This window comes from Rhipicephalus microplus, chromosome 7, assembly GCF_043290135.1.
Source record: "Rhipicephalus microplus isolate Deutch F79 chromosome 7, USDA_Rmic, whole genome shotgun sequence".
Taxonomy (NCBI): domain Eukaryota; kingdom Metazoa; phylum Arthropoda; class Arachnida; order Ixodida; family Ixodidae; genus Rhipicephalus; species Rhipicephalus microplus.
The window spans coordinates 84,258,448-84,267,419 of NC_134706.1; the positions used below are offsets into that span (position 1 = coordinate 84,258,448).

Consider the following 8,972-nt stretch of genomic DNA (forward strand, 5'->3'; position numbering starts at 1 on the left):
AGAAGTGTGTGAAACTATGTGTTAATGATATATCTGCCGTCCGCACGCACACACGTGCTAGCAAAGCGTTGATTTATATTAGGAGAAATCTACATAAACATATCAGTGTTATCGTAAAAAAAACACGGTCTCCGAAGAAGAATGGCTTACAAGAACTTCTTTTCAATCCTGAAGAAGTTCGATCTTTAGAGCAAGAGGCCCCATCGGATGAAGTTGACGGCTCCGCACGCAACAAGATCGGCCATCTAAATTCCGTCATGATTCCGCGAGCTTTTTGGAACTTGTAACATTCATAAAAATTATTGCGAACTCTTTGTTCGAGCAAGCTCTGCAGAAAAATAAACGATAGAAATTGTTAATTTATTATGCTGAGGTGAAGCCGCATCGCTCTGAATCTTCAGTAACTGGGATCAGAAGTTTAAGTTAAAAATTGTAGTCACATGAAGCATGATATTCCCAGTTTTGCAAACAAGGCTCGAGAAATACGTACAAGCATACACATGAAAAGCTAGAACAAAATTTAATCCTTAAATGCTGTGTTTTAATTATACGTGTTGGACTTTCTACGGCACACCTGTTTTAAAGATACACAATTTGTTTTGCTCTCCTGATAACAACCGCCTTACTCTTGTACTTTTACCTTTCATGAACGTTTACAGTATCGTAAGGGAAATAATCATCACTCATAGAAAAAAAAAATTGGACAATTTCTAAAATCAGGTGTTTATTACCAGAACCTCAGTAAAGATTTGAATATTGACACGCGTCTTCTTGCAGATGAACAAGGAGCTCAAACCTCTACCCCAATTGAACGTCTATTGCAAGGAAATAGCCACACGAGCATAATTTAATTAAGCCACATTGATGGCATACATTTTATTACAATGCATACCTGCTTCTGAACACAACGCGGAAAGAGCCCGAGTTTCTTGTGACTTCTATTAGCACCTGTTTCGGTTGCACGACTGGTCCTAATGCTCTATTCTTCGAAATTCACAATAGAAAATTATAAAAAGGAAGAGCATTGTTAAGTGAGCAAAAAAGAAAAAGTGAGCTGCAAAGATGAAGAAGCTCTTGCGGTGGAGCAGCATCTGGTGTGAACAGGGACAAGTAAAAAGAAGAAAAACGTGTGACGAGCTCAATTTTTTCCTAGGAGCTCCCGTGCACAATGCCTGCTCTCTATCTACTAAAGCTTGCTGCCTATGTTTCAGTTTTCACTTTGCAAGGATGAATTTAAAAGTGAGTCAGTTTTTCTTGAACACCATCATCGTTTCTCTGTCGTCAACGCTTTCCTGTGAAAGCAGAGAGATCCTTCAGCCTGCTCCAGGTGTAGTATAAGCTACTGAATTATCACTCATATTCACGCAGCATCGCGAGTGCTTCGAAAACAATTACCTTATAAAGAAATTCATTTTTATTTTTCTTCAAGATTTCACATTGAAGCAATAATAATGAATGGAGGAATAAATTTGCGGCGCAGAATACATTGCTATCGACGTGATAAATCAAACTTGTGTAATACTAAACGATTTCGCCGACGTACAACAACATTGCAATATGCAAAAGTATTGCGTATTTTTCTCATAAATTGCATTAAATATTGTGCAATCTTATCCATAAATTGCGCACGTCATAAATATAAGCTGGAGGGCTTAGTTTCCTACTCGCTCCGCGTGCTCGTTTGGCTCTGTCAGCACGTCAATGCGCCAGCTTTGTTGAACGTCAGAACACGCATTGTGTCCCAGTTTTATTTTTTTTTCACCCTTGTATTAATCGGCTTGCCTGTTCCGTTGTGTGGTTGAGATACTGTTCGATGCTGTTTATTCCGTTTTATTCGCAATCAAAATCTTGAATTCTTTCACGTAAATGGTCCGTAAATAACAACGCAACAGGGGCGCCAGTCTAAGAAACATTTTTCAGCAATCGGGGTAGCGGTGGTGTGGTCTTGTTGCCACAGCAGAAGGGATTAACTGGATCTCATGTTACTGAAACGGGAAAATTACCTTAACTGTCCAGCCCGCCGCCATAATCCGGTCCCAAAGGCTGAAGATGCGGTGAAGCGCAGTTGATCGTACGCATAATAAATCATATTTAACACATTGGGTACACTTATGCAGTCCAGAATAAGCAATAACGTTGTTTTATAAGTGCTTAGGAAAGATACAGCGGTCAGTTTTCACTTGCCTCCTCATGCGAAAACGCGTATGCAAACAGCGCGTTTTTTTTTTTTTGCCAAAGAATTCCTCTCTTTCTCTTTCTTTATATGTATTCCTTTCTCCCTTTCTTTCTTTTTAACTTCTGTATTCGTTCTCTCGCTTACAACATGTTGCATGCCATGTCGAGAAAATTTGTTCACGTCTTTGAGAACAGAAACAGAAGAAGAAGAAGAGACCATGTGCGGGTAATGATTACGCAAGGCTAAGTGCAATATAAATGCATTGCTCGTAGAATGCACAATGCAATCACATTACATAAAATAACAGAGCGTATATATTTGTTTTCATAGGCCTCATGATTGCATTTTGCCGTTGGAGAGTATTGATGCTTCCCTTAATGTACAAAATACCGACTCAGGGTGCTTCTTTCTGTTATCGACGATAATCAATATACAGTAGCAACGCACGTCGGATATTACACCAGTATGATCTAATTGGATTTTCGGATATAAGGTGCTTTCAGATGGAACGAGTAACTCACAAAAGAGGCCACAAAATTTCAATTTACTTAAATTAAACATATGAATCTAAATTCGAGTACATGTTTAATGCTTTTTTTTTTCATATTGTAAAAAGGAAAGAACAGTGTGTTTGTGTACACATACTGTGTCGCTTTTGTGAAGTTAAATATATTTTTGAATAATTGCTGATAAACAAAGAATATGTAACGTGAGTGTTACCAGCTACTGCTCGACACAGTCGCAATAACTCAAGCTCATTCACGTGCTGTCGAGAAGTTTGTACGACAGCTTTACGTCATATGGGCCATAAGTTGTCAGTGGCGTCTGCAGGAATATTTATCGCGCTACCTGACGTCTATCACAAACACAACGTACCTCGTGAAGTATCGTGGCGGGAAAAACGTCTGTTCGTGTGCACGCAAAATACAGAGAATGTCCACCAGAAAATAGCGCTTCTGTTGCTCAGTTACAGGATCTTATCACGCAAACTAAGATGATGTCGGCTCGTAGGCAACTAATTATTCGTCACTTTTCATAGTGTTTTCTGAGAATACCTAGGTAAGGTATGTAGTCGGATCTTTCCGTCCTAGTTTTTTTTTCGGTTTGCTTCATTGTAACAGTGAGGGAAGTACGCGGTGTAAAAGAGGCTGCGCTAAAGGTGTTGCAGGTCTCATATCCGCCTTTTCAGTACATTGGCTATTGCATAGTAGATACCACAACTAATCGAGCTTGCGTTTGTTTAGCTTGAACACAAGAAAGAGGCACTCCTCATTCTTTCACGTAGTTGAGCAATACTTGAGAACGAGAATGATTTAGACGACAAAGTGGGTGCTTCAAAGATGATAATCCAGTTATCAAGAGTACAATAGCAAAACCTTTCATAATGACACGGATATGACTACGACAGAAAGTTGGGCAGTCCCGACTTTCGAGGGTGTGGTGAGGTTGATAGTTAGTCGATGAAAATAACAGAAATTTCAAGTTGTAGCTTTAACGCATACGATTATTCCCAGAAATGCATTGTAGTCTGGCCTTAAGAACAAGGTATATTTTATGACGTGTTTCACGACTTCATATTCTTCTAGACTTCTTCAAACTGGCTTTTACAAGGCGAAACAGATGGGAACCTAATATTAGGGAGAGCTTCGCAGTGCGCACATTCTAAACAATGACACCATGATATATTCGGTAAAGCATGACGACTACTGCTTTACTATGAAGCACATAAGGACGCTTCACCTTCTACTAATGCTCGCAGGGTTGCCTATGTGACTTGAATAAAGAAGTGCTGTTGTGCTGTATTGCAGATACTGCATCTCTGTGACTACGCTATTGCGTTGCGAACTGTTGAAAAGTTTCTGCGTAATGATGTTATGTCGTATGCTGATGGACTGTTGCATAGTGCGTTGGAAATGTTGAACAGTTTATGAAAATAAGTAACTATGAAGCACACTGTGTATCAATAGCTTCTAAATAAGCCTGTAAGAGGAAATGTTTCAAGGCATTCACTTCAGCAGGACCACGTCAGGAGGTAAACCACCTCCTTTTGTCGTGATCGTGGGCAACGCGTTTGTATTGTACAAAAGCTAAATAAAAATAAAAACAATAAAGAAACGTACGGAAGGAAACAGCGACTTTCCGAATAACCTGAGAAGCCTTCAGCGATGCGAAAATATGTAGTGCTTATATCTATATGCTTTCAACGTGAACGCGTAAACTTAGTGAAACTTGGGTCGCCGTATGAGCGAGTTCTATGTGTGAGTATACCGTAATGCAAAATTACGTTTTCTTTTTTTCTTTTTTTACGCAGGCTGTTACAAACTTTACGAAGAGTTCAAAATTTGCGCAAGCGGCAATTGCGCCGAATCAACATGCAGGAAGCCAACAATAGGCCCTCGTTGTAGGAGGAACTGCATCAAAGGGTGCTTTTGCGCGAGAGGCTTCTATAGAGAGGACGTCACTGGATATAAGCTGTGCGTGGAGTGGATCGACTGTCCATCGAACTCGACTCCTCCTTTCAGCTGGTACCGCTGGAGGAGTCACCGTAGACGTTAATAAAGAGAGCCGGTTCCTGTTAATGTCGTCGTGCTGAGTGCATCTCTGCTGAGTGGATCTGTCTGTATGGTGCAGGGGAAAAAGATGCCAGCCCTTCACTTAGCAGGCAAATGGGTGCAAAAGAAGCTTGGCGTGTGCTTTTTTAATACGATTCTTTCTTTTTTTCTTTCTTTCTTTCTTTCTGCCCTGCCGCTGTGGTTAAATAGCTCAGGTACTCGGCTGCTGGTCCGCAGGTCGTGGGATCACCTCCCGGCTGCAGCGGCTGCATTTCCGATGGAGGCGGAAATGTTGTAAGCCCCTGTGCTCAGATTTGGGTGCACGTTAAATAAACCCACGTGGTCGAAATTTCCGGAGCCCTCCACTACGGCGTCTCTCATAATCGTATGGTGGTTTTGGGAAGTCACGGAGGAAGGAAAAAGGTAAGGAGAGGGCATGCCCAGCCGGCGCAGGGCGTAAAAAGTGTGGCGGAAATGACATCATGGCGGCCATATTCAGACGGCACAATGGCGGCGTTGCTATGGTTACGTGTTGCGCAGTGGAGCTGGTCTAGCAGTGAGCGGCCGCGGCTGGCGGCGGAATGTGTGCCTCCCCAGGTCTCGTGCTGAGCTGTGGCGGACAATATCTGTGCTCTGCGCCGCGTTATTGGTTACGCAGTGTTCTCCTGGCTGTTACATTACTCTTAGCAACGTTTACAAATCCTTTTGTCCATCACGGGGTTTCAACAGGGCGTAGAACAAGTGCATATCCATGTGTCGTGCGGCGGATGACGCGGATGAAGCAGTTAGTGTTCAGCGAAATTGCGTTGGGCACCATGACGAAGCTGAATGACGACGAACGCCTTGCAGGTCAGTGACGGTTTAGCAGTGCTCCTGCTTGTGACAACGGACGACGCTGTTGAGCCCAGCAAGACGCCGTGAGGACCATGTGCACATACGTAGTTTCGTGTTGTGTGTGTACAGTAACAATTTGCATGTGCTTATTAAGACACCTTTTCTGTTCCGCTTCGCATACTCTCCACTAGCACTGCATGTAATCTCAACGTAACAGCAACCACGTTCAACTGTCACTAGCACCGTGCTCAGTCACCACGGTCGCAGAATGCTGACGCCGGTGATTTTCACGCGGAACACGGACACAGTGGCAGGACGCTGCGTCGGCCGCGTGGCGGAATGCAACCGTAGAAGGCGCACGACCGATCGTGTTGTCTGTGCACAGTGTACAGTTGCTGAATTAATGACGTGAAAGCACTCGCCGTTGTCAGTGCATCTAGCGCGCGTTCTCTCGTAGTTGCTTCGTTGTCGGCGAGCTGTTACTCCCTGTTATTAGTCGGATGAAGCGATTTCGTTGAAGCTGTCCCGCTGGCTCAGAGTGATGAGCTCAGTTCCATTAGTTTCGGATCGTCACGACACACGCGCTGCGCAGCCCACGTGCTTTCCGAGCCGGAGAGGGAGTCGCGCCTTCTGCTTCGCATTCATATGTAAACAAGAGAGGAGAATTTGCCTACTCAATATGGCCGACTTCCGGCTTCATCGTGGCTTCACAACGAGTGACGTCAGGGCCTCTCCTTACCTTTTCCTTCTTCCGTGTGGGAAGTTAAACCCCACATATCAATTCTCTCCCTCTCTCTCTCCACTCGCTCCCTCTCCTTCTCCCTCTCTTCTTCTTCTCCTTTTCCTTCTCTCTCTACCTCTTCTCTACCTCCTCTCTACCTCCCCTCTCTACCTTCTCTCTCCTTCTTCTCTCTACCTCCTCTTTACCTCCTCTCTACCTCCTCTCTCCTCCTCTCTGTTTCTCTCCCTCTCTCTTACTTTCTCTTTCTCTCTGTTTCTCTCTCTTTCTCTCTCTTTCTCTCTTTTCTCTCCCTTCCTTCCTCTCCTCCCTCCTTCTCTTCCTTCCTCCCTTCCTTCCTTCTTCCCTCCCTTCCTTCTTGCCTTCCTTCCTTCCTCCCTCTCTTTCTTTCTTTCTTTCTTTTTTCTTTCTTTTTGTATCTTTCTGCTTGCATTGGTTGTTGTGCGTCTACGTATTTACGCCTGCAAAATTGTTAATTCTCAGGAGGAACCGCCAGTTCTACACAGGCCGGTCTCGGCCACCAGGTTCACAATTTTCACAGTTTCTGAGTGTTAGATAGTCGATAAGTTGACGAACATCAATCGACATGCCAGGCAAGTCCGTTTAATTGCGCTAACCCACCGTACCCCATCTTCCTACTCAAACAAGGCAAGGGCGTGCTTCTTCGGGCAACAAGATACACAGAAACCATGAGAAAGAAAAAACTAATACTTAGTTGGAGTTAAGCAGCGAAAGCATTGATCTTATGACAATACGTGAGACCATGAGGTTACGTGTCTTGTGGAGAGCAGATTTAGCGTGCGATTGTTTTTAGCGGTTGTCATATGAGCCGTCCTAGTGTCCCGTAGAACTATAGGGCTATCTTCCGTTCGGCACGTCTTTCGCTCGGACACGGCGGCAGTGCGTGAATTAGAACTATTAAAGAAGGTGCTTCTTTGCCCTCCAGCACGTGACTTTCCGTAACTGTAAACGGCCCAGGCTACCACTAATAATCACCTTTTTGAATAGCACAGTGAGCCTTTCTACGTCAACAGAAAGTACTTCTAATTGCTTTGTGAGCACCATTCACTACTGCTGTCTCTTCAAGGCAAGGTATGCCTCTTCATGCTTTATTGATGGGCCTCCCGGAGGGTGACATCTAATTTCCTTGGTAGTCAACACGGGCTTTTTGGGCAAGCTTGCTGGCCGCAGCATACAAAGCGTCGTGTACGAAAAGCGCTAAGAGAATAGCATAAACAGGGTTGCTGCAAAATCATGGGACAGTATTCAGTAAAATGCTTGCTGACAGCTGGTATCTAAAAAGAAGGTGGCACTCATTTCTCTTGTGACCACAATAAATTACCATATTGTATTCTAGATAAACTAAAATACTTTTGCTCTGTAAGAAAGTTTAGTCATTGTCTCTTTACGTGCAAAGGAAGACTTGAAGTCAGTGAGAAATACTATGAAGCTGATAGGAATGCAGTCGTCTGGCTTTATTTTATATATGAATATAAGCCAAGAATGCTTCGAAGAATGTTTTAATGATTTATATAAATACAATAGCTACGGGATAACAGTATATAATTTATATAAATGCAGCACCTATGACAGACTGTGCTTGAATAATAATTTTTTTAAAGAACTTACGGTGACATTAGCAAATACACGTCCAAATATAAAATGCGCTTCTCAGCATGCGTTCTTTTTAGACATCATTTAATAAAGTTGCGTCATCCTGATCTAACAGAATTTCTCCATAATACAAGCCTTTATGAATTGTTCTCGCAATTGTTTTGGTTTAGTTTGCCTATTGTACTACCACGTCCAAAATAAAGTCTCATAGTCATCGTTTTAATACCTTTCTTGTCGTTTTTTTTTTCGAGCAGGCGGAGCAGCAACGTTTAAACATCAGGAATAACATTCAGAGACTGTTATGCATGGTCCACGTAATCCTCTTCGATAGTTTCCGAAAACGCATATGCAATTGGTTTTGGAGTTCAGAGTGCAGAGGTTGTACGTCATGTTGATGCACGTGCAGTTCATGCAGTGAAAATCAAGCTCGGCGTCTGCTACCTTGTTTGCTGCAACAAACAAACTTTGTGGTACAAAAAGGCACTCAATGTATTTCGATAATCTGTGCCAAATTAAAGCTTGCTGCGTCAGACTAATGAAAATAAAACATTGAAATAGCACATATACTCTCTAACGGCTTTGAAAATATGCAAACGCACATAATCAATACGCAAAGGTGATATTTTGTTTCTGCGTCCTGAAAAAAATTTTTGCAGATCGAACGGAAATAGCAGGCGTTCACATTAGAACTTGTTTGAGTGACGTGCACGCGTTTTGAGAATTTATTGCGAAACTATGTGTAGTTTTTTCTTTGTTCTGAATGCAAATAAAAACACTGTGCAAGTCAATGCTAGATATAAAAAATTAATTCCAGGAAGGTGTAATGTTCTTAGGGCACTATAACACGTGTCTTAGTCAAGGACAATTCACTATCGAATTGAGGCAACTAATCAGCTTGGAAAGGCTTTTATTTTACATTTTCTGTCATTTATTTTACCTAATAACAACCCCTTCCCAAGATTACACTTTGCTTTTAATATATACTCCGATACAGGATATGCCTGTTTAGTTTGCGATTCCCTGGATTGTCTTCCTGTTTGCTGGGACTACAACTACC

General features: G+C 42.6%; 1 long non-coding RNA gene across 1 annotated transcript; it reads left to right on the forward strand.

Moving 5' to 3' along the window:
• Nucleotides 1-1,188: 1,188 nt before the first annotated feature.
• On the forward strand, nucleotides 1,189-4,755 carry LOC142767002 (uncharacterized). The gene is made up of 2 exons (XR_012884701.1): nucleotides 1,189-1,327; nucleotides 4,488-4,755. It is a non-coding gene; the product is annotated as an uncharacterized LOC142767002 (long non-coding RNA).
• The last annotated feature ends 4,217 nt before the right edge of the window (nucleotides 4,756-8,972 follow it).